Genomic DNA, 26,234 nt, shown 5'->3' on the forward strand with positions numbered 1-26,234 from the left:
CTACGCCGGCATGCATTGCTACGCATTTCCGGATTTAAAAATGAAGTGCAATCAACCATCCTCAACCAGCCAGTTAACCAAGATTTCTTGTTTGGCCCTGCAGTAGATGCCATCTTAGAAAAGATGAAAAAAGATACTGAAACTGCTAAGTCTATGGGCGCACTTCAGTTTCAACAATCTAGGGGTTCCTTTCGCCGCTCCTCCTTTCGAGGCTCAGGTAGAGGTAACACATCCCAAACTTCATCTACATTCAAAAGTGATACCCAAAGCACCTTTAATAAAGGCTCCAACAGAGGAGTTTATAGAGGCAATAATAACAAGGGCAGAGGACGTGGTGGCAACAACACCAAAGCCTCCACTCAACACCAGTCGGAGGCAGACTACCACAATTCCTACCAGTCTGGAACGCCATTACCACAGACAGGTGGGTGAGACAAATTATCCAGTATGGTTACTGCCTGGAACTCACTTCTACTTCACCCAACATACCACCCAAACACTGTCCAAAGAACACATCATGCTGTTACAACAAGAGGTCACATCCATGTTGGAAAAGAGAGCCATAGAGCCAGTCCCTTTTCAACACCAGGGGACAGGAGTATAGGCTCTATACTTCCTAATTCCCCAAAAAGACGGGTCCCTCAGACCAATATTGGACCTCGGAACCTATACATACACTCAGAGCATTTCCATATGATCACTCTACAGCAGGTACTCCCGTTACTCCAGTAAGGCGACTTCCTCGCTACATTAGACCTCAAAGATGCATATTTTCACATACCTATACATCCAGCTCACAGGAAATACCTCCGGTTCACAATAGGTCACCTCTATCAATTCAAAGTTCTCCCCTTCGGGGTAACTACAGCACCAAGGGTTTTTACAAAATGCCTAGCAGTAGTAGCAGCACACCTCAGAAGGCAACAAATCCATGTGTTCCCCTACCTGGACGATTGGCTCATAAAAGCCAACTCATACGCACAGTGTGCAAACCATATGTCTCAGACAATCCAGCCACTGCACAGTCTGGGATTTTCCATAAATTACCCAAAATCACATCTGCAGCCCTCCCACATACAACAATATCTGGGAGCAACAATAGATACCTCAGTGGCAAAGGCATATCCAAATCCAGCCAGGATAGCCAACATACAGTCTCTCATTCAAAGATTTCAGCCACAACACTCCTTGCCAGCTCGAGTGTTCATGCAGCTCATAGGTATGATGGCCTCTTGCATATTCATTGTCCCTCATATCCGACTTCAAATGTGTCCATTACAGGAATGCCTAGCACGGCAGTGGAACCAAGCTCAAGGACAACTAAAAGACCTAGTGTTGGTAGACAGTCGCACTTACAACTCTCTGCAGTGGTGGAACCCACAAAACCTTTCCAAGGGCCGACTGTCTCTAGAGCCAGTTCCACAAGTAGTATTAACAGCGGACGCATCACTGACAGGTTGGGGAGCCCACCTCCTTCAATACACAGTCCAAGGTCTCTGGACAGTCAAGCAGAAGACACTGCATATAAACTACTTAGAGTTACTAGCAGTACTTCTAGCAATGAAAGCCTTCCAGAAATACTTGTACAACAAGGCTGTGTTAATCCGGACGGAGAACATGAAAGCTATGTACTACATCTAGAAACAAGGAGGGACACACTCTCCCCAAATGTCTCACCTAGCACAGAGCATATGGCAGTGGGCAATTCCAAGAAATATCTTTCTCCTTGCAGAACACCTACCAGGAAAAGACAATCAAATAGCAGATCTACTAAGCAGACACAGCAAACAGATAAACGAATGGGAGATTCACCTTCAAGTTCTCCAACCATTCTTCCTAAATTGGGGGCATCCAGAGATCGATCTGTTTGCCACAAAAGAAAACTCAAAATGCCAGTCCTTTGCTGCCAGGTTCCCACACCCGTTGTCACAAGGCAATGCGATATGGATAAACTGGTCAGGCAGATTTGCGTACGCTTTTCCACCAACCCCACTGATTCCATTAGTGGCACGCAAACTAAAGCAACAGTCACTCACAATGATCCTGGTTGCTCCCACATGGGCAAGACAGCCATGGTACACCACGCTCCTAGAACTCTCAGTAGTTCCCCACCAAAGACTGCGCTTATCACCACAGCTATTAACTCAGAACCATGGAGAAATCAGGCACCCAGATCCCAATCAGATGAACCTAGCGATCTGGTTCCTGAAGTCTTAGAGTTTGGATATCTTAACTTGCCTCCAGACTGTATGAACATAATCAAGGGAGCAAGGCACCCAACTACTAGAGCATGCTACGCAGCTAAATGGAAAAGATTTGTAATTTATTGCAATAATAACCAAATCAATCCATTAGATGCCTCCATCCAAAACATAATCTGTTACTTGTTACATCTGCAAAGATGCAATCTGGCATACTCTTCCATAAGGCTACACCTTCCTGCTATAGCAGTATATCTCCAAAACAGACAACACGTGTCCCTGTTCAGAATACCACCTATCAAAGCTTTAATGGAAGGACTTAAAAAGAATTATCCCTCCAAGACATCCACCTTCGCCAGTCTGGAACTTAAACATAGTACTTACCAGACTTATTGGGCCACCTTTTGAACCACTCCATTCGTGTGAATTACAATTCTTAACATGGAAGGTGGCATTTTTAATTGCCGTTACCTCCCTCAGGCGAGTAAGTGAGCTACAGGCACTAACCATTCAAGAACCTTTCATGCAGATATACCACAATAAGGTAGTGCTTTGTACTAAAGTTTATGCCAACAGTTATATCCACTTTCCATATCAATCAGTCGATAGAATTGCCAGTTTTCTTCCAAAAACCGCAGTCAGTGGCTGAAAGAGCCCTACACACTCTAGATGTAAAAAGGGCTCTGCTATATTACGTTGACAGAACTAAATCATTCAGGAAGACAAAACAACTATTTGTTGCTTTTTCTCCACAACATAAGGGTAACCCCATTTCAAAAACAGGGCTAGCCAGATGGATAGTTAAATGCATTCAAATATGCTATCAAAAGGCTAAGCGCACTCTAACTGTCCCCCCAAAAGCCCACTCAACGCGCAAAATGGGGGCATCCATGGCTTTCCTAGGAAATTTTCCCCTAGAAGACATATGTAGGGCAGCTACATGGTCTACCATACACACTTTCACTAAACACTACTGTGTGGACGTGCAAGCAAAGCTGCAAGCTGCTGTAGGCCAGGTTGTCCTCAAAACTATTTTTCAAACTGCTGCAGCTGGTACAGGTGACCACCGCTAGAGGAGATACTGCTTTACAGTCTATGCTAAGATATGAATTCAGCAGCCCACATGCCTCGAACGGAAAATGCTACTTACCAGTATGCATCTGTTCTTGGCATGTAGGGCTGCTGACATTCATATCACCCACCCTACTCCCCGGTACCTGTCACAGCTGCAGTAATCTTTTCTACATACATTTACATGGTCGTCTTTTACCTTTCTATACCCCATCTTTGCCACAATGACGAAAAAGAATCTGAAGATGGAGAAGATGCCCATGTGCACTGTAGTCCAGGGGAGGAGTCACCTACCTCGTGATACTTAGAACTCTTCCAGGACAACAAGGTGCAAACATCCAGACCCAACACTAGGGGGCGATCTATGCTAAGATATGTCTTCAGCCCTACATGCCAAGAACAGATGCATACTGGTAAGTAGCATTTTCCTTAAATGAATTAAGAACGCAATGAAAACACTGACATTGAAAAAGCCACTGTGTCAAAACACGTCTGCCAACCCTAATGCGCTGTGGATTAAAGATATTTGACTAATGCGCGCTTCAGAGTGCGCTCTATTTACTTAGCGGCAGAAATTAAACCCCTATGTCTGGGACATATATATATAGAGATATATAGATGACTACCTGGAATAAAAAAATAAAAAACACGGTTTCCTACGCTTGTTGCTATTAGACCCCCTGGTGGGCCATGGGGAGGGGGGTGGGGTAATTGCTTATAATTTCAATTGGGGCGCACACTGCCGCCCTCCCCCAGGCTGCTTTCGGCTCCATGGACCGCCACTCTATGGGGCATGGACGATATTTACAAGTGGAGGGAGCAGCGTGGGCCTCCTGCTCGGGCTGATTACAGCCCCGGGAACCCCAACCCCTGGCGACCAGCCTTTTGTAATATTTGGAGGGAAGTACACACTCCCCTTCCCATGCTGATTTCGCCCCCAGGGATCACCTAAACTACCCCCACCCTCCCTCCCCCCTGGCCTAGCCATGAAAAAAGGGGGGCTGCGTGGGGCAGAGCGGTTTCAAACTTGTGTGTGCTCTTGCACGGCGGGAGCAGCTTTAAAGTCCTGAAGTGGGAATGGAAACAGATAAAAAATTGCACCCGCCCACATGGAGCAGCATTTTTAGCTTGAGGCGGTGAGCTGGATGGGGCCGCAAGGGCATTGGAGTTTCCTGCATGGCCACCAAAAATTATGCATTGGGTGCCCTTGGTGTGGGCTCGAGGGTACCCACCCTTTGCTGTCCGGGCCCCTGGGATGGGGTCCCTGGGGCCAATATTGGCCCAGGGATGGGGACTGCATGGCCACCTTTCTCATTTACAATATGGCCGGGCCCTTGGGAGATTGGTTCCCCAGGCCCGAAATCGGCCCGGTCGTAGGGCTACATACAACTCTACTAAAATAAATGTAGCTCCTCCCCTAAAAATGGCGGCAGGCTCTAGGGGATGGGGTCCCCAGGCCGATATCACCACTGCTGCATGCCCCCCTCCAGGGTTGCCTGCCTTTGTAAGCTTGGCCACAGGGCCTGGCTGGCCGTCGGCTGGCTGCTCCCGGCTGAAGACAGTGTGTGGTTGGCTGCATGCGGGGAAGTTCGCTGCAGACCTGGCCAAAGGCCATGTGCAGCGGCAGTTAGATTAACGTATGCTAATTAAATATGACTTTAAATACAAAAAAATTGAAATTCACTGAAAAAAACAAAGGTTACAGGAATGTTATAGTTAGGAAATATAATTTAAAAAACCCTAGAAATTCACTGGAAAAAACAAAGGTTACATAGACATTCCAGTTAAGTTTGTATTTTGCACACAAAAAACAATAGAAATTCAGCAGGTATAGTTCTACTTATCTCAAGAATCTGTAACTCGCACCCTCACCTTGCACTGCTAATTACCTCACATATATCAGTCTTGACATCTTTTATGACATCATTGATAGTATAACTGCACCATTTGCAATAAAATGATTGATGAGTAAACCGTATGGTGCTAGTGTATGTGTAAGTTTGTGTGTGTGTGTGTGTGTACATATATATATATTTGTGTGCGTGTATGTATATATATATATATACATATATATATACATATACATATACATATACATGTACATATGTGTATATAGTTAGGACCTAGTTTCCATAGGAAAAGCGTTTTTTGTTTTTCCAGCAACGTTGGCGCCGGTTGACGAATCTTCGCGAAATTTTCAAAACTTGTGACCCGCTCCGGCCAGGTCCAATCCTGAAAGTTTCAGGGTGATTTGTCAAATGGGGGCTGAGAAAAAAGGGGGATCCCAAAACATGTTTTCTCAATGTTATTTTCCTTAGGAAATTTAAACACGGCTACAGCTTGAACTGCTGAACGGAATGACACCAAATTTAGCAAAAAGGTAGCCCTTGTTTCAGAAAGAACTCTTTTTTTTTTAAATGGTGTAAATCTGTTCCGTAGTTGCTGAGAAAATAAAAAAATAAAAACTTCGATATATAGAGGCGCAGTGGATTCGCACTCCCTCCCTACCTCAAGCTTTATTCTAATTGGCTGTCAACACTCCAAACCAGAAAGTGTCGGCAGCCATAGAAAAAGAAACGTGAGAAACAAGAAAAGGGGGCAAGTTAGTATCACCCTGACCCCCTAGGTCTGCTCAGGCGGTCCCACAGGGACCTCCAGGGCCCAAAAAAGCATTAAAAAAAAGAAAAATTGGCCGAATTTGCGTGGAATGTGCCAATCCGGCAAAGAAAATTTTATTGTATTGAAGCCCCTGGTGGGCCAGGTCCCGGGGGCACTGAAAAAAGTGTGTGGGTCCCCAATTCCCCCCCCCCCCCACACTGCCCTGGGGACCGCTACCTCCCCTGGGCTTGATTAAAAGAGTTAGGGGGGGGCACGCAGCCCCCCCCCCAGCCTCGGGGACCACCACAGCCAGGGCTAATTTGATAAATGTGTGGGTGGCCTCCAAACCACGGGAACCGCCACCCCCAGGGCTTTTATCAAATATTTGTGGGGGCACACTGCCCCCCCCCCCGCAGCCTTGGGGACCACCACCCTCCGGGGCTTGTATTTTTAGTAAAAAAACAATAATCCTGTGTGGGGGGGCTCTAGACCCCCCCACACGCCCCGGGGACCGCCACCTCCCCGGGGCACTAAAATGCAAATTTGGGGGTCCGTTACTGACCACCGAGTCCCGGGGACCACCTCCTCCCTGGGTCTGTGCATTGGATGGGTGAGGGGCCCGCACGGACCCCTCCTGGAGCCTGTGATGGCCCTGGGGACCGCCACCCCCAAGAGCCGGCTCCTGCAGTGTCCCGGGGTGCCCACTGCTGGGACACTGCTGTTTGCTATGGCAGGGCAAGAAGCATCGCAGCTCCCTCCCTGCCATAGCAAACTGTGGTTTGGATTTTGGAAGGGAGAGCAGGAAACCTGCTCTCTTCCAAAATCCAAACCAGATTGCTTTTCCACGCAGGGAGCTGCATGTCAGCAGCTCCACGCGTGGAAAAGCAATGCCGGCTCCCGCAGGAGGCGGGGAGCCGCTCGGACCGTAGGGCATTGGGGCTCCCCTCACGGTCCCCAACGAGAGGCCAGGACACCGGGGATGGGGTCCCCCAGGCAGGGAGTGGCCCATGAGGGGTGCCACGCGGTCCCCCTCCCCCATAATAAAATTAAAATTAAAAAAACACGCAAAGGCTGGCCCCGGGTGATAGGGTCCCCGGGGCCATTAATGGCCTGAGAAGGGGGGCCACGCAGCCCCCCTCCAAATATATTTGAAAACAAAAACACTAGCCGGGCTCTGAGGGATGGGGTCCCTGGGGCCGAATATGGCATCGGGAGGGGAGGGGTACGGGACCCTATTCCATTAAAAAAAATAAAAAAAATATGGGACTTTATCCCCCAACTTAAAACGCGCCACTGGCGTGTTTGCACAGTGGTGAAGAGAGGGGGCGGGGCCTAAGGTGACATGTGTGCAAACACGCCCTGTGGCGCCTTTTTAGATGGGGAATTAATTCCCTTTCAACCCTGAGGGCCCCTGGGGCCAACAAACCCACCAGATGCTTCCAGTAAGCGCCGCTGCGTTGCTTTGCAGAGAGGTGGTCCAGGCCACGCCTCTTTTAACACTTCTCTGCAATGCAGCTCTGTGGCGCTTACTGGAGGAACCTGGTGGGCTAGTTGGACCCCAGAGACCCTCAGGATTCAAGGGGACTTAATCCCCCAACTTACAACGTGCCAGGGGGCGCGTTTGCCGAGTGGTGGCGAAAGGGGGCATGGCCTTTGTCTACCTCTCACCAATACCACTGCGTGGGGCTTACTGGAGGTAAAAGGTAGGCTACTTGGCCCCTAAAGGGCCCCCAGCAGTGAAGGGGACTTCAATCCCCATCCAAGGGCGCGCCAGGGAGCTCGTTTGTAGACTGGTGCCTGGTACTTACCAGTGCTGCTGTATGGGACTGACTGGAGATAATAGTTTGGGAAGTTGGCCCCTAAAGATGACCTTAGGGGCCAACTTTCCCTCTTCTTACCTCCAGTAAGTCCTGCACAGTGGGATTGCTAAAAGGTCTTCGGAGGCCATGGCCCTCTTTCTCTACCACTCTACAAACGTGCTTTGTGGCAGACTACGGGATGGAGAATGAAGTCCAATTTAGTCCTGAGGGAGTTTGGGGAACAAGAATCCCTCCTGGTACCTCCTGTAAGTCCTACGCAGGGGAATTTCTGAGCGTTGGTTGGACGCCCAGTCCCAATTCTCCACCAGTCTGCAAACGCGACTACTAGTTAAACTAGTATATTTCTGAACCTCTGACTTAGAGGTAGTTTTAATCCCCTTTCCCTATTATGTACTAGGGCCTTACAGAGGAGGTCATGCTAATCACTGGCGTATCCCAACGCATAGTGTTCTCTAGTGTTAAGGTGTTTTCACTGTATTCTAAGTGTTTTTTAGCATAGCACTGGCTCTAGACCTGGTTAGTCGGAGTCAGTTACCTTCAGTACCCGTCTGAAAAGTTGTGGGCACAGGATGATTTTGCCTCAAGGCCTCTTTATGCTTCTCTGTTGGTTCGTTCTGCACATATCTTGCTTCTTCCTGCACTTTTCTTCATCTTTGTGGACTTCTGTTGCTTCTTTCTGCATTTCTTTTGCTTCTTTCCTCTCTTGAGACTAGATCTCCGAAACGCGTCGAGTGAGCTGCATGAAATAAACGCACGCTGAGCTAAGGATTGTTGGCCTGGAGTTCGTTTTTCATTTGACATTTGAAATGAGCATTGTTGGATGTTTGGGAGTTGCAACCCCGTCCCGCCGCTGAGCGCGACTGTGGGCGACCCCGCTGAAACATTATATATATATATATATATATATATATATATATATATATGTATGTATATGTATGTATATGTATATGTGTATGTATATGTATATATATGTATATGTATATATATGTATATGTATATATATGTATATATATATATATATATATATATGTATATATATATATATGTATATATATATATATATATATATATATATATATTGTTCTAAATTCCATAAAGAGCGTGATCAAGGGTTCATCCCCGAAACGCGTTGTTTTTCCAGTTTTGCTGAATAAATCAGAGCAAAAAGCACTCGAGGTGTCCGAGTGGTTCTTTATGGAATTTAGAACCTGGGAGTGGATATTTTTGCGAAGCGCCGGCTTTGTGACTCGGACCGCCCAGACAGCCTTACAATCTTCCCCGGCATTCGTGGAGCGAAATATATATATATATCTCTATCTCTATCTCTATCTCTATCTCTATCTCTATCTCTATCTCTATCTCTATCTCTATCTCTATCTCTATCTCTATCTCTATCTCTATCTCTATCTCTATCTCTATCTCTATCTCTATCTCTATCTCTATCTCTATCTCTATCTCTATCTCTATCTCTATCTCTATCTCTATCTCTATCTCTATCTCTATCTCTATCTCTATCTCTATCTCTATCTCTATCTCTATCTCTATCTCTATCTCTATCTCTATCTCTATCTCTATCTCTATCTCTATCTCTATCTCTATCTCTATCTCTATCTCTATCTCTATCTCTATCTCTATCTCTATCTCTATCTCTATCTCCTGATTCCACTCCCAACGCCTACATCCATACGGCGTCCACAAAAAACGAGAGACCCAGACTCTTTTCAAATTCAGCAGCCGCTGAGATTCTTTATTTTTTTCAGTTATTTCAAGTGCATTGCCGTGCCTAACCAAACGCGTTTCGGCGTGCCTGACGCCTTGCTCGCTGGTAGTGATCGTGAGGTTCCCTCCATTGTTTAAGTTGTAAGGTGCATCGTGATTGGTAAGTGCATGTAGATAAAAACAAAAAACATACTATACATTCTAATTCTGAAGACCCGTTTTATCACCATTTTATCAGCCTTCATTTCACTTCATTAAAAACTGATATGTAGCGTTTATTCACAGCGTTGGAGTTAAAGTAATTATTAATCACTCTCAGACCAGGTTATGTGTGATGTCAATAACAATCGCAAATGTCCGGTTTCTAATGAATGAGAGTACTCTATTATTTTCATGAGTCACCCTGCGTATTAAAGTACACTACATATTAACAGGCTTCTTACTTGTTAGTTTCAGTTTTTACTAGTGTATTTCTGACCAATCACTTCACCTTCTTATGTGCACATGTGCTCAAAGTGCAAAATAAAAAAAACATCTTCAGCAATAGTAAAATTTTTATCCTTCCAGCCGGAAGCATATAATTACCATTACCACAATATTCAATTCATTCTCTGTATTCATGAGAGGGATTTGTGAGGGACAAAAAGGCGGTTCTATACATTGTTATGGTTTTGCTCTTGTACCTGTACAAATACATTGTTGCAATACTGAACATTGTTACAAAATTGTGGGATCTGATTAGTTACTTTCTAGAATAGTTTCTCACAGTTACTCCCTATGAGGGTATACAACCTTTACAACAAATCTTTTACCACGCACTACCATTACGACGCAGTCATTACAACGCAAACCATTACAACGCATTGCGCTGGGGGGCGCTCTAGGATAGGGAATAAGTTTAATTAGCTATCCAACACCTTCCCTAGTGTCCACGGGGACTGGAGTTGGAATAGTAAATTAAACTATTCACTATTCAGCAACCCAAAGCGCTATGCGTTGTAAAGGCATGCGTTGTAAAAACCGCGTTGTAAAGGTATGCGTGGTAAAAGTATGCGTTGTAACGTCATACATCCCCCTATGAGTGATTTTAGTACCATTCAACTGATATTCGTTTTTTGTCAAATCATTGTCCAAAAAAAATTATACCTTTTACTCTCATTAGTAGTGTTACTTGTTTCATTTGGCACACTGTAACTCCTCATTCTATAAACACCATATAAAAAGTATAAATACATAAATAGTTTAAAACCCTTGTATGAAATATAAAAGGTTTTCCTTTCTATTGCACTACATCAGGAATTAAAGTGCTTCATGCTTCACTGCTAAATCCTTAAATGATATTATATGTTCTCTTGCTAAAGATTCATTATCAGGGTTCCAAATAATCGGAATATTTAAAGAAAATGGTACAAATCTTCACACGTATTCAGGCCCTTCGGGCTCTTGCTGTTCAGCTCTATAATGTAACTGGTTTCCAGTCTACAGAGTTTTTTCTCCCTATCTCCCCCTCTTTTACTGCTAGGAACATGATCAATTACAAAATATGTGAGAAAATTGAGGTTATTCCCATGTTATGCTTTTACATGTCTAGCTACGGGGTAGTTGGGGTCCGAATTCACTGTGGCCCGTAGATGCTGCAGGATCCTAGCCTGTGCTGGTAGCTTAGTGCTTCCAACATATCTTAAACCACATACACACGTTAGAATATAAACAACATACTCAGTCTTGCATGTGAAATGCCCTTTGATTTTAATGGGCCGATCTGAGAATGCGTTTGTGTATGTGGTAGTGTTGGAGCCAAATGTGCAGGCTCTGCACGACGCACATTTAAAAAACCCATTACGGGCGGACAACCAGTTATCTTTGTTAAAAGTTTCAGGGCTGGTTTTTACAAGGTCTGATTTCATGAAATGGGGCTTCCTAAAAGTGAATGTGGGTTTGTTTACATACATCTCACTCAGGACCCCATCTGTTAGTATAATCGGCCATTCTTTAGTAACGATTTTCCTTATTATTTTGGACTGTCTACTATAAGTAGAGATAAACCTGCAGTCTTTCTTGGTTCATCTGATTCGACATTAGTTTCTCTTATAGGTGCCGGATTAGGATCTATGGCAAGTGCTTTAGGTTGTAAAAGTGTTTCTCTTTTAATGAGAGATACTTTATGAAGTGCAGCTTTCAAGTTTTTTTCTCTATATCCTCTTTCTAACAGTTTTATCTTGGTAAGGGTAAGGGCTTCCTCACATGCTTGTGTTGAGCTACAAGTTCTTTTTACTCTGAGGAATTCCCCATAGGGGAGACTTGCTATTGTGTGGCTTGGGTGAAAACTGCTTGCGTCCAGCAGGGTATTTCCTGCTGTTGGTTTTACAATCAAGCTGGTTTCTATTTGCCCTGAATTTATGTTGACCTGTACATCTAGGAAGCTGATCTTAGTTTTCTCTATTTGATGTGTGAATTCTAAATTCAATGAGTTATTATTCATGATATTAATGAATTCACCAGCTTCTTCTTTTGTGCCTCTCCAGATTATAAACATGTCGTCTATGAATCGCCATAGACGTACAATATGTAGGTCATACAGGGCATGATGTTCCCGCCTGAGGACATGCTCCTCCCACCAGCCCACATGAAGACATGCGTAACTGGGGGAGAAGCATGCCCCCATAGCCACTCACTGCTTTTGTCTATATACCTTACCATCGTAAAGGAATCTGTTATTGAACAAGCACCAGTGTATCATGCTGAGCAGCATTTTGTTATGTCCATAATATTGAACACTTCGTTGACTTAGGAAATATTCAACTGCTGCCAAGCCATCCTCATGTTTGATACATGTATAAAGTGATTTAATGTCCAGTGTTATCAATAAGTAATCATCTTTCCATTCTGCGTTATTAAGTTTTGCCAAGAAGTCTCTAGAATCTTGGATAAATGAAGGCAGTGTTCTTACAAAGTCCTGTAGGAAAAAGTCCACATATTTGGACGTGTTTTCAAAGTTTCTGTTTTGCGCTGAGATGATAGGCCTTCCTTGGAGTGGATTGATCTCTTTATGGACCTTTGGGATTAAATAAAAGGTTGGTAACTTGGGGAAATTGTTAGTTAAAAATGTGTTCTCCTCCTTGGTTATCAATCCCTCGCGTGTCCATTTGTATAATTCTTTCTTGTATTGTTCATTCGTTTTATGGACCGCTACTCCATTGGATAGCTCATAGCAATTGGTGTCATCGAGATGTCTACTAGCTTCTTCTCTGTATAAATTTATGTCCCACAGGACGATATTGCCCCCTTTGTCTGCCCGGTTTATTACGACAGTATTGTTGTTCTTTAGTTTGGCCATTAATTGAAAGTATTGCTTGTTTTTATTTTTGTCTTTTGCATGCACGTTTTTTTATGGAGAGTTTTAAGTTCTTCCACCACTCTGTCATGAAAAACATCCACCACATCTCTCTGCATAACTGGGACGAATGTGTATGGGGCTTTGAATGGACTTATACCGCCTCTGTTTCCAACGATATCTTCCTCTTGCAGTAATTCTTGGGTGTTGAGTGGTGTCATTAGGTGTATCATTTCCCAGGTTGTATAATGTTCTTAGCAGGGGAATTTCTTTTACTGCCATGCCCACTGTTTCATTGGTTTGTGTTTGCGCTTTCCGTGGGTTTTTACCTTCCGGGTTTTTAATGGTGAAGTACTTCGCTAATTTCAACTTCCTTATGAACTCATAAATATCCACTCTAGTTTTCACAAAGTCAAAGTTGCTTTCAGGGCAATAGCTGAGGCCTAAAGTGAGTAGTTGTTTTTCTGCCTCATTCAAGTCTATTTTTGTTAGATTGACAATGGTGCGATCTGTATTTCCGGTGATTTTTATTTGTTCCAATCTTTCTTTTTCTGCTGCCAATTTCCGCGCCCTCTTGTTGGCTTGCCTCCGTTGGCGGCGGCTCCAGTTCCTTTCTGTGTTGGTGCACTTTGCTTCTGTTGGTGACGCGGCTTGAGGGACTGAACTCTTTGCTCTTGGATATATTCTAGATCCTCCGCGTAGGATAAAGGGCCCAACAGTTCAGAGACCTGTTCCGTGCCGCCTCTGTCAGAATCTTTATCACAAGATAGAATGCTCCCTTCAGAACTGGAGTTTTCAGGCTGTAAGGTGGAACTTGATGCTGTTGCTTGGTTGCTGTTATCTTTGCTTTCTTGAATCATTGGTGTCGTTTTATTTAATCTCTGTCTTTTCACCTGTTCATACTTTCTAGCGAAAGTGAATACGTGCCCCCTGTCATAATCATTTTTGTTCCGAATAAATTTCCACACTTTTCTTTTTTTAATTGTATCTTCCAATTTTGACTTGCGCCCGTGCATATCTTTTAATGATTTTTCTATAATGTCTTTGTTGTTAGAATCCGTGAGAGACTCAATTGTTTCCTTTAGTTTCTTTATTTGTTTTAGATCCGTGTCCCTATCAATTCTGGCATATTTTATTAACAAGCAGACTAAGTGCATTGACGCCTCAAGATTAGATTCAGCCCACTCTTTTAATAGCATAGGGTTTGGTTTTTCAAACCTCGGAGCGAGCATAATGCGAAGTCCCCGGGGTATTCTACCTGCCTCGTGATATTTTTCTAGAGACTTTGCTTCCCAGTATTTTGTTACTTCGCTCTTATGATGTATTTTCAGTTGTTTTAACAAAGTTTTCACGTTAGAATGCTGCTCCGTTTTTTCAGCTGAGGCTCCCTGATTGATATCGGCAACCGGCAAGTTGCCAAATAGATCATCCGCCTCCTTGTCCCTCTCTCCATCTGAGATTTCCATCCTCGGCCGGTAATTAACTGTGCACTGTTAGTTATTATTCAAACCCACTCCTTTAGTAACGTGGGATCAGAAAGCGGCTTCTGTAAACCTTCTCTCCTGCACTATTCGAGTATTAACTGGACAATCAGGGGTAAAAACTCACAGTTCAATGAATCCGACACGTCCTTAGCTCGTCCTCCGACTTGCTGGGTCACGCTGGTTCACCAAACCGCCGAGTCTCCACACCTCCGGTTTCTCACTCAAAGCAGGGGACTGGGAAAGTTAAAAGCTCTCCTGAGCTACTACTCCGTGTTGGCTTGTTGCAAGTTCCCGCCTCTTGATGCACGCTGAGCTAAGGATTGTTGGCCTGGACTTCGTTTTTCATTTGATATTTGAAACGAGCATTGTTGGATGTTTGGGAGTTGCAACCCCGTCCTGCCGCTGAGCGCGGCTGTGGGCGTCCCCGCTGAAATAGAGTTGGTGTGTGTGTGTGTGTATATGTATATATATATATATATATATATATATATATATATATATATATATATATATATATATATATATATATATTCACAGAAAAAACCATAGGTTTTAGGCCATATATAGTTAGGAATTTGCATTTACAAAACCTTGAAAATTCACTGAAAAAACCATTGGTTATAGACCATATATAGTTAGGGATTAGCCTTTTCAAAACCTTATTTTACTCACACAAAACCATTGAAATTTCATATATAGTTAGTTGCACTAACTATATATCGCGCACCCGCAATCCACTGCTGATGATGTCACATATTACATCATTCATGACATGGTTAGTGACATCACTGATGACATCACTGATGACATCTCAAATGACATCACTGATGACATCACTGATGACAACATCCAGTGACTGTATGTTTCTGTAAAGTTAAAATATGTCTTACATATTGAAGAATGAGTGGATGTATAAGTGTCTGGATGAAGGATTTAGTAGGTGCATGACTGACTGTATGAGTGAGTGATTAAATGTGTCTCACTGAGTGCATGGGTTAGTGACTAAACTGTCTTAATTTGTGCATCGTTATGTCTGTTGTTCTGTAAACTGTTGCATGTGTTGATAAGTAGCTATATGAGTAACTATATGGGTTATTGATTGGTTGCCCAAGTATTTGTATGGGAGACTGAGTGTGTGTGTGGGTGGCTGGGAGGTGTATGACTCTGTGCATAGATGTGTGAGCAGTTGATTCACTAGATGTATGGTTTCAAAAGTGCATGTGGAAACAGCTGTATGGGCGGTTGACTGTGTGCATGAGTGTATTGGTGAGTGAACGGATATCTCAGTGCTACATGTCAAAGTAAGTACATATGTAAAACACAGTACATGTGAGAGTTGACATATATAAATAACTGTGCATAAGAGCCAGTGAATGTGTGAGTGGCTGTATGGATCATTGTGAACTTGTATCAGGGATTGTATAAGAGAGTAAATATGTGTTAGTATATGTTTGAATAAGTAAAGTTTGTATAACTGTATAATTGAGGAAATGGAGGTGTGATTGATTCTTTGCATGACTGACTAGGTGTGTGAGTAACTCCATGGATGAGTGACAGTCTGTGACTGTCTGTTTACACTGATTGTATCTAAGGTTATATTAGAGTCTGAAGAGGTTCATGGTATTATCACATGAATGATATCATCAGTGATGTGATCAGTCATGTCAAATGAGATGTTATCAGTGATGTCATCAGTGATGTCATTTGAGATGTCATCAGTGATGTCATTTGAGATGTCATCAGTGATGTCATTTGAGATGTCATCAGTGATGTCATCAGTGATATCACTAACCATGTCATGAATGATGTAATATGTGACATCATCAGCAGTGGATTGCGGGTGCGCGATATATAGTTAGTGCAACTAACTATATATGAAATTTCAATGGTTTTGTGTGAGTAAAATAAGGTTTTGAAAAGGCTAATCCCTAACTATATATGGTCTATAACCAATGGTTTTTTCAGTGAATTTTCAAGGTTTTGTAAATGCAAATTCCTAACTATATATGGCCTAAAACCTATGGTTTTTTTCTGTGAATTTCAATGGTTTTTTAATAGCAAATATCAAAAGCTGTCAAATGTCAAGTACGTGATAGGTAAAAACTTTTTCGTGTTTATGCACGCTGATGTGCTTTGAACGCTGCCCCCCCCCTCTTTTCTCTTAGTAGTACTCTCTCTTTGCAGATAGTGAAGAGTAGTTCACGCAGGCCTTTACCCCCGTTGTAATCCGTCGTGCCTGCTTGTCTCTCCATTTGATTGATTGTTATCCAAGCATTTACTGTTTTACAATTGATTCTCTTTGGTTCATTCTCTATTTACAAACAAGCACAAAGTCGCAATACTCTGTTTAGTCTTTGCAGATAGTGAAAAATCGTGAAAAATCGTGTAAAAAAATAAAATTAATCGAGCAAAATCAGTAGGCCACTAATTGGATCTCTTTTTGACCTCGCTAAAATAGAAATATTAGGAACAACCCTTCATGAGAAATACGAAAATAGTGAGATGAACTGAGCTCCACACCATGAGGGCTGCAGGACAGCTCGGCTCCGTCACCCACCCCGCCCAAAATAACGACAAACCCTATGCAAATATTAAAAATATATACAACACACCAGCAAAGAAACAGGGTAAAACATTTTATTAAATAACTATTTACATAACTATTTTATACTTTTTATTGTCCGATCCGGCTAGCTCAATCGATCGAGCATGAAACTCATGCACTCTGATAGCAAGCGTTGCTACTGATGCTATGCAGACCAAAACTGGTTTTCAGTTTGTACATTTTTCTAGATTTTTCCATCCAAGGTTGGTTGAGTTTGTAGAACGATGGCTTCAGATTTTCAACATACGGTGTGGTGGCGCGGACTGGGAGGGGGCGGTTCGCTTCTGCCCCCTCCCCAAGTAAGATTTTCATACGTGAAAGTACGTTAATGGTTTTGGTCCCTGAGTTGCTTCGATGTCACTGCCATTCTCAAATGGCATAAGTTCTGGATGTTGGGTGCTATAGTTCAGAGTTCTGAGCAGCGCTTGTAACACTGTCTGAAGCTTATTTCCACCTACTGCAGCTTCACTATTCTCAAAGTAAGTGAGGGTTGTTTGTGGACCTGACTGCATTTGAAAACAATGTGATATGGTACCTCCCTAAACCGCTTGACGGAGGCCCCCGAGGGGCGGTGTGATGGCACGGACTCGGAGAAGACGCTTGGCTCCGACCCCCTCCCCAAGTCTTATAGCACCGGTTTAGCCTGAGATCGCCCCCGACATAGGCGGCCGGCTCCCGGGGTCCGGCGGAACTTTTTGCCTTTTGATGACTCTTCTATTCTGGACCTTGTCCCACAATCCGTTTGACCTGAAGACACGCTGTAGTGGGGCGCCCCTTTACCGTTTTAGTTGCCATTCCGCCCGCTTTTGCTACACTGTGCCTCTTCCGCCATTCAGCTGTTTACCGCCCGCTCTTGCGACTACAGCGTCTCGCACACCATGTAGTTGAGTTGCTCCCGCTCTTGCGATGCAACGCTAAGCGACTGCCACAGGACTCTCAAAATGGCGGCCGGCTCTTCAGATTTGGGCGTGGTCCACTAAAATGGCCCTGGGACACCTTGGAACTCGGACGCTTCCCTGATAGGGCTTGGGTCCCATTCTCGAAAGCGTCCCCTCAGCCGTGAAGATTCTACAAAAGTCTTGGGGGCCCCCGACTCCCGCAGGCTTCTGGTGGGGAGCGGCTGCCATGTTTGCTCGTGGAATGGCCACGACGGACCTACGAGATGGTAGTGCTCTCATGCTGACGCCAGCTTTAGTCTGAAACATCCAGAAACACTGTAGACTACCAATTCGATCAGTTCCGGTATAGCCCCAACATGACCCGGTAGAGAAGAACTTGCCCTCCCCTCTTTGACTGATGGTTCTTGTTGCCTGTCCCCTCTGTTGTCATTTAACAGAACTTTTTGGACTGCTGAAAGGGGTTGTGTTCCGAACGCTGGTTGGTGGAGACATTTTGACTATATTCTTGACCTACGTTGTCGCGTAATGCGTTATATGACACGCCGCGTTAGCGCACCCGGAAGTGATCCGGGGCGCGGCGCGCAGCGCGCAACGTAAGCTTAACAGGTCATGTGACTTGTTAATAAAACTTTTTATTGGTTCATTTTACTTTTGTTATTTTAATAATGAAAAGCTTGGTCATATGACCTAAAAAATACGCTTTTTATTGATTTCGAACTTTTTTTTTTTAAACATATATGTTCTAATATTCCAGGCTAATGTACTTTCCCGGAAAATTTACAACTGTCCTGCAAGTAAAATATATTCCTTTTTCGAGAAAAAGGGCGTTTCTTCGTTCCATGACGGAGCCGTTGAGTAAAAGAGACTCGGCCTGCTGTCTTAGTCGCCGATACGCTTGATTATCAGATTCTTATCGATCACTTTATGTTGCAGGAGTGGAAAACACAACTGCCCTTGACCATTTATCTTTACTGCGTTCCTACGTATTATACCTTTTATCAGTCATGTAATTGGACTGCTTTATTTCACTTGCCTTTTACTGATTCGAAAACAGTGACTAAAAGTGAAAACTTTACCAATGTAAATGCTACTACCATGTTTTGTTTTAAAAACCTTTATTGTGAAAATGTCAGTATACAAATACGGGCCTATAACCACGTGGGCCGGCCACGGAGCAAACTGAAATCGTATATGATGAGGAGACATTTACATTATAGAGGAACGTAACGAGCGGGCCATTAGGTTGCAAGAACTAAGGTGTCTAACAGTTGCGGAATCGGTGGACGTACATTTTGTAATTAAATTACGACAGGGCCACTTACAAAAAAATCATCTAGATATACATTTGCGGGCAAGTACCATGGGTGACGTTAATTCGAACTTTCAATACTACAGTAATCAATAACACATCAGAACTTAATATCAATAGGGATGTCAAAATATTCAATCAATTCTCGCCCCCGCCCACCATGAGCATCAAAACTGTATTCATATCTCGTGATATCAAAGTTGTTCAACCAGTACACAACAAGGAGTTACGAGTCCCATTTATACCGGCGCCATTTTGGGCGAGGCCGGGCAGGTCCAAGATATAGTCAAAATGTCTCCACCAACCATCGGCCAGACCAGAACCCATTTCGGCCCTTTATGCTACAAGATGGTGTCTTCCATTCAGAAAATATTGTTGGCAGCATTTTGAAAGGAAAGATAAACAGCCGTTCTCCTAGTGAGTCTCACATTGTTACATTTAGGAAGAATGTTGAAGAGTAGTATGTGGAAAATCTGAAGCCATTTTTCTACAAACTCTCAATCAGCCTTGGATGGAGAAAAAAAATCCTGAAGAATGTACAAACTGAAAACCAATTTTTGTCTGTATAGCATCAACAGCAACGCTTGAGTCAGCTTTGTGTGAAGCCGCCATTTTGATTCAATCAATAACGTCCCCCTGCACACATTCAGGGACCTGGTCGTGTCTTCAGTTGAAACGGATTGTGGGACAAGAAGCAAAAAGGAAAAGGAAAAAAGTTCCGCCGGACCTCGGGAGCCGGCCGCCTATGTCATGTGCGATCTTTGGCCACACCAGGGCAATAGTGAAGCTGCAGCAGGTGCAAATAAGCTTCAGACAGTCTTACAAGCACTGCTCAGAACTCTCAACTATGGCACTCAACATCCAGGACTTGCCATTCGGATCTTGGCGCCTTGTGCTGGTTCCGACCTATTCACACATCGGTCCACTACTGACATCACCTCATAAGCCAACGGGGCACCCCACGCCGACTTTCGGCGCAGCATTGTAGGATGGCCACACCAGTGCGGCAACTTGCTGGACACCACCTCGGTGCCATCCGGATCTCGGCGCGTTCGAGTCACTGTACCGCAAGAGCGGGAGAAACTCAACTGGACACGCCGTCTTTCGGCGCAGCATTGTAGGATGGCCACACCAGTGCGGCAATTTGCTGGACACCACCTCGGTGCCATCCGGATCTCTGCGCGTTCGAGTCACTGTACCGCAAGAGTGACCGCAACTCAGCTGGACACGCCGTCTTTCGGCGCAGCATTGTAGGATGGCCACACCAGTGCGGCAACTTGCTGGACACCACCTCGGTGCCATCCGGATCTCGGCGCGTTGTGCTGCCTTCGGCCTACTGTAGCCGCAAGTGCGGACGCAACTCAGTTGGACGGCGAGTGAAACGCTAAGGGGCGCTCCACTGCAGCCGAGGAGCCTCCATCTTGGGGGAGACGCACAGCCCCCACTGACTGACGCGACCTCACAGGCCAATGGGGCGCCCCACGCCGACTTTCGGCGCAGCATTGTAGGATAGCCACACCAGTGCAGCAACTTGCTGGACACTAACTCGGTGCCATCCGGATCTCGGCGCGTTGTGCTGCCTTCGGCCTATTCGCACATCGGTCCGCTACTGACGCCGCCTCACGTGCCAACGGATTTTCTACACTTTTTGTAGCCCTATGCCGCATAACAGGTCATGTGACTTGTTTATAAAACTTTTCATTGGTTCATTTTACTTTTGGTTTCCTAAAGATGGAAGGCTTGGTCATATGACCTAAAAATAACACTTTTCATTGGTTTAGAACATTTTTTTTTCCCAAACGATGAAAGCCCCACCTTGTTTCTGGATGATTCAGACTGAAGCTGGCGTCAGCATGAGAGCACCACCATCTCGTGGCTCCGTCGTGGTCATTCCGCGAGCAATCATGGCAGCCGCTCCCCACCGGAAGCCTGCAGGAGTCGAGGGCCCCCAAGACTTTTGTAGAATCTTCACGGCTGAGGGGACGCTTTCGAGAATGGAGCCCAAGCCCTAGCAGGCAAGCGTCCGAGTTCCAAGGTGTCCCAGGGCCATTTTAGTGGACCAGGCCCAAAACCGAAGAGCCGTCCGCCATTTTAAGAGTCCTGTGGCAGCCGCCTATCGCTGCACTGCAAGAGTGGGCGGAAGCCAACTACATGGTGAGCGAGACGCTGTAGCCGCAAGAGCGGGCGCAACTCAGCTGGATGGCCGCCACCTGGGGAGGCCCGTTCACGCCGCCTCCCCCACACCCCCCCCGGGCCGCCCGACGCCAATTTTCGGAGCAGCATTGTAGGATACCAAAACCAGTGCGGCAGTTTACTGGACATCACCTGGGTGCCATCCACATCTCAGCGCGTTCTGCTGCCTTGGGACTATTCGCACAACAAACCGCTACTGACGAGGCCTCCCCCCGCACCACCCGGGACGCCCCACGCTGTTTTTCTGAGCTGCATTGTAGGAAACCAAAAACCAGTGCGGCACCCAGGTGACATCACCTGGGTGCCGTCCAGAACTCAGCACGTTGTGCTGCCTTGGGACTATTCGCACAAAAGACAGCTTCTGACCATTGTTGCTTTTTTTTGTCAAAAAATGTTTAAATGTATTTACAGTTTTTGTTGCATTCGTTATATTTAAAAGTTAATAAAGTTTTATAATCCTACTTTGTTGGAGTGCTATATATTTTTAAAAAATCGGGTGAATGGGGCCTTGAATCGGGTTATTGTCATGTGTGGGCTTTGCAAGTGTACTGCTACAGGATCGGACATTTCAAACTCAAATGCACGTTCTTTTTCTTACCTTTCCGAAGCATGGAGCGCAATAGCAGGCAGAGAAAGGGTGATGCAAGTGTTGAACACTGCCTGGCCTGGCAAGTTGCTGGCAGTGCCCCCCCCCCCCCGCCCGCTCCTGAAAGAGGACACACACACACCGCCGCCCCGAGTACTTCACAGATCTTTAAAAGACCATGCGCTTGTTCATGAGGCTTAAATGGTTTATCACCCCTTCTAGAACCCCTGCATCGACCCTCTGACGTTTCCTGGAAGAATTACCACGTAACACAATACCAAGCCCTGTCACCTGAAACCCCCGAGGAATCGTGGGGCATATTATCAAGGGGGTTTATCTCCGCTTTTTTGGCTTTAAAAGCCAAGAAAGCGGAGATAAAATTATCTCCCTATTACCAAGCTGTCGCTAACACCAGTTAGTGACAGCTAAAAGGAGATAGCGACCATCTTGGGCCCCGCTTTGCATGTCAGTGATATTTATCACTAATGACATGCAAAGTGGGCGTGCCAAGATGTTAGCGACTGGAAACAGTCCCTAACATCGCTATCTCCTATTACCAACTTTTGGAGATATTCGCGCTAAGCGCGAATATCTCCAAAAGCTAACACCTGCCCTGAGCAGTTCTTAGCCATGTTATCCAATGGGAGGTGGATAACATGGCTAAGAGCATTTGATCGATAATGCATGAATATCGCTGACTTTTCAGCGATATTCATGCATTGCGGCCGTTTTTTATCGCATTTGCGATAAAAATCGCCGATGTGCGGCGATAATTTTTGTCTCTAAACAAGTTAGAGACAAAAATTATCGCTAGTTGTTGGTAATATGCCCCCGGGTTTTTGCTTGCAGAAATCGGGAGGCGGGAGACTAGCACTGAAATCAGTAGTCTCACGCCTGAATCGGGAGGGTTGGCATGTCTGGATTCTCTACAGCTGGGGCCATAAACTACATCCGCAGGGCTAGGTGATAGCCTGGGACCGGCCTGGCATCTAAAATGGCTGCCGTGCACGACAAAATTGTGGCATTGGAAAAAAGGCAAGATGGCGCAGACAATGTTTATCAATAAGGATTCATTTATAACAAAATATTTTATCGCACTGACAAATTGGCGGTCAACACTTCCTGATTTCCATCGAATCGAACGTTAACAGACGTCACGCAGCAAAAAAAAAAAAAAGCTCACGCACAGCCGCTGGAAGACATGTATCAACATATATGAGCCTCCTCAGCCACCCTCAGAAAACATAAGGGATCAGGATACGTCTCCCGCACCCCCTTATACCTAGTAATTTAATTAAAACAAAACACAAAATGGCGAATTCCCGTTTCGCTACCAGTTTGCGGCCCGGGAAGTGCTTCTACCGTGAAAAATCAATTTTTTTCCCCCCACGGGACCCTTTAATAACCCCAACATCATTCCTAGGGGGTCAAGAGGGGAATGCCTTGCCCCCTTTCATTAAATTCCCCCTTCGTTTTTCACCTCTTCTTCTCTCTCGATCCTACCGAGAGACAAGATGGCGCACGCACAGCCGCTGGAAGACATATATCAACATAAAAGAGCCTCCTCAGCCACCCTCAGAAAACATAAGGGATTAGGATACGTCTCCCGCACCCCCTTATACCTAGTAATTTAATTAAAACGAAGCACAAAATGGCGATTTCCCGTTTCGCTACCAGTTTGCGGCCCAGTTCGCGGCCCGGGAAGCGCTTCTACCGTGAAAAATAATTTTTTTTTTATTTTCCCCACGGGACCCTTTAATAACCCCAACAACATTCCTAGGCGGTCAAGAGGGGTATACCTTGCCCCCTTTCATTAAATTCCACCTTCGTTTTTCACCTCTTCTTCTCTCTCGATCCTACCGAGAGATAAGATGGCGGCCGCTCCGGACTGTTTAGAATGTTGACAGACACCGGGGAGCCAATCAGCTACGCATCGCAAAGTTCCGTTTCGCGAAAAGTAAGCGGACCGGAGCGCAGCCCGGAGCGCTGTTACAGATATATATCTTGTTTTGAACGTTAATTTCTCAAAATCCACTGGAGCACATATATTGAGACCTAGCAAAGGCACATCGGGCTAACAGTCCCTACAATTTTGCCAAGTTTCGTGCAAATCCATTCAGCCGTTCGAGCTAAAAGTGAGGCCAACCGCCCTATGGAAATTAACATGGGGAAAAAGCGTTTTGGGACCCCCCTTTTTTCTCGGCCCCCCCTTGAGGAAACCCCCCCAAATTTTCAGGGGCTGCTCAGAAACAAAATGTGCCATTTTCCTGAAAATTTCAGCCGATTCCGTCCACAAACGCCAAAGTTATTAGACATAGAATTTTCAAAAATCCCATAGGGAAAAAAATCCTAACTATATATACCTACTGGCGACACGCCAGTAGGTAATATATATATATATATATATATCTGTTAATATTTGCTAGTTATCAAAGCAGTCGCAGACCCACTGAATAGGCTTTGCGGCCCCCCAATCCCACCAGGGGTCGTAGGACCACAGGTTAAAATCCACTGATCTAGGTAGTGCTTAATGGGCCTTTTCCTTCTGCAGGCCTGCAGAAGGTCTGGCAAATGAGTGACTGTGACAAGAAAATGAGTGACTGTGACAAGAAAGTGGATTTATGTAAATTTGGCTAGAAAGAAAAGAAAAAGAGAGGCGAATAGAGCAAGGAAGAAACAAATGAAAGAAAACAAGCATTGGAAATGCAATCTGTCTCACATTAGGAAAGTTTGAGCTATTTGTCTTGTAAAGGACAATTTTTTTATTTAGGTGTTGTTTTTGAAAATAACTAAATTAATAGCTTTGTCATTTACAATGGCAATAGTTATAACTTTCGCAAATGTGACACCTATAGCATTTTTAATGCAACATGTTTTGTATTTACGTGACTTAGATGTATTGATATTACAAATAACAATGGCTTTTAATTTTATTAGATAATTAATACTTAAATAAAAGTGATTGTAATTTATAATGGCAAAAGCTTACAGTTTTGTAAATAACTTTAGTGAAGATTATGTTCAGTGTATTTTATTGTGACGAAAATCCAAGAACAGAAGTGAAATATTAACATCTTTTTTGTGACATTTGTAATAAAGCTTGAAACATTGAGAGAACATATTTGAACCAGTGATGCTGGGGTGGTGCTGAGTGTTGCAGTGGTTGCGCTGAGTGATGCTGTGGTTGCACTGGGTGATGCTGTGGTTGCACTGGGTGATGCTGTGGTTGCGCTGAGTGATGCTGTGGTTGCGCTGAGTGATGCTGTGGTTGCGCTGAGTGATGCTGTGGTTGCGCTGAGTGATGCTGTGGTTGCGCTGAGTGATGCTGTGGTTGCGCTGAGTGATGCTGTGGTTGCGCTGAGTGGTGCTGTGGTTGCGCTGAGTGATGCTGTGGTTGCGCTGAGTGATGCTGTGGTTGCGCTGAGTGATGCTGTGGTTGCGCTGAGTGATGCTGTGGTTGCGCTGAGTGATGCTGTGGTTGCGCTGAGTGATGCTGTGGTTGCGCTGAGTGATGCTGTGGTTGCGCTGGTTGGTGCTGTGGTTGCGCTGGGTGGTGCTGTGGTGGCGCTGAGTGATGCTGTGGTGGCGCGGAGTGGTGCTGTGGTGGCGTGGAGTGGTGCTGTGGTGGCGCGGAGTGGTGCTGTGGTGGTGCGGAGTGGTGCTGTGGTGGCGCGGAGTGGTGCAGTGGTGGCGCAGAGTGGTGCAGTGGTGGCACCGAGTGGTGCAGTGGTGGCGCCGAGTGGTGCAGTGGTGGCGCCGAGTGGTGCAGTGGTGGCGCCGAGTGGTGCAGTGGTGGCGCCGGGTGGTGCAGTGGTGGCGCCGGGTGGTGCAGTGGTGGCGCCGGGTGGTGCAGTGGTGGCGCCGGGTGGTGCAGTGGTGGCGCCGGATGGTGCAGTGGTGGCGCCGGGTGGTGCAGTGGTGGCGCCGTGGTGGTGCAGTGGTGGTGCAGTGGTGGTGCTGTGGTGGTGCTGAGTGATAATGTGGTGGTGCTGAGTGATAATGTGGTGGGGCTGAGTGATGTGGTGGTGCTGAGTGATGCTGGGGTAGCGCTCTAAAATAAGCACGTTTTCACAATGAGCAGATCTGCAATTTAGTTTAGATAAAATCGTGAACCAACGAAGAAGGGAGCGGTGCCCTGGAACAGCATTCAAAGGTACAGAAAGAAAGGAACAGACATCGTCACACAGGGTTGGAGCTTATATGCAGATCCTCTGTCACTTTCTGGGCATATTGAGGTCAAGCTGCAGCCACTTAGTGGCTCAAAGGAGAACTGCTCTGAAAACTTCTTGATCCATTCTGAAGCCATGGGAATATTTTAAAGGTGAGGAATCTGAGGGTAGAAGTATACTTCAGATACACTGTACACAAAAAGGAGGGCAAAAACAACATTAAGATTCAAAGTAGAAGGCAGTGAT

General features: G+C 45.2%; 1 protein-coding gene across 1 annotated transcript in view; it reads left to right on the top strand.

The window, feature by feature from the left end:
• The window catches only part of AP2B1 (adaptor related protein complex 2 subunit beta 1), a gene marked incomplete at its 3' end in the record, with an annotated part of 476,528 nt that overhangs the window by 151,385 nt on the left and 298,909 nt on the right, over positions 1–26,234 (top strand). The window lies entirely within an intron of this gene.

This window comes from Lissotriton vulgaris, unplaced genomic scaffold, assembly GCF_964263255.1.
Source record: "Lissotriton vulgaris unplaced genomic scaffold, aLisVul1.2 SCAFFOLD_972, whole genome shotgun sequence".
Taxonomy (NCBI): domain Eukaryota; kingdom Metazoa; phylum Chordata; class Amphibia; order Caudata; family Salamandridae; genus Lissotriton; species Lissotriton vulgaris.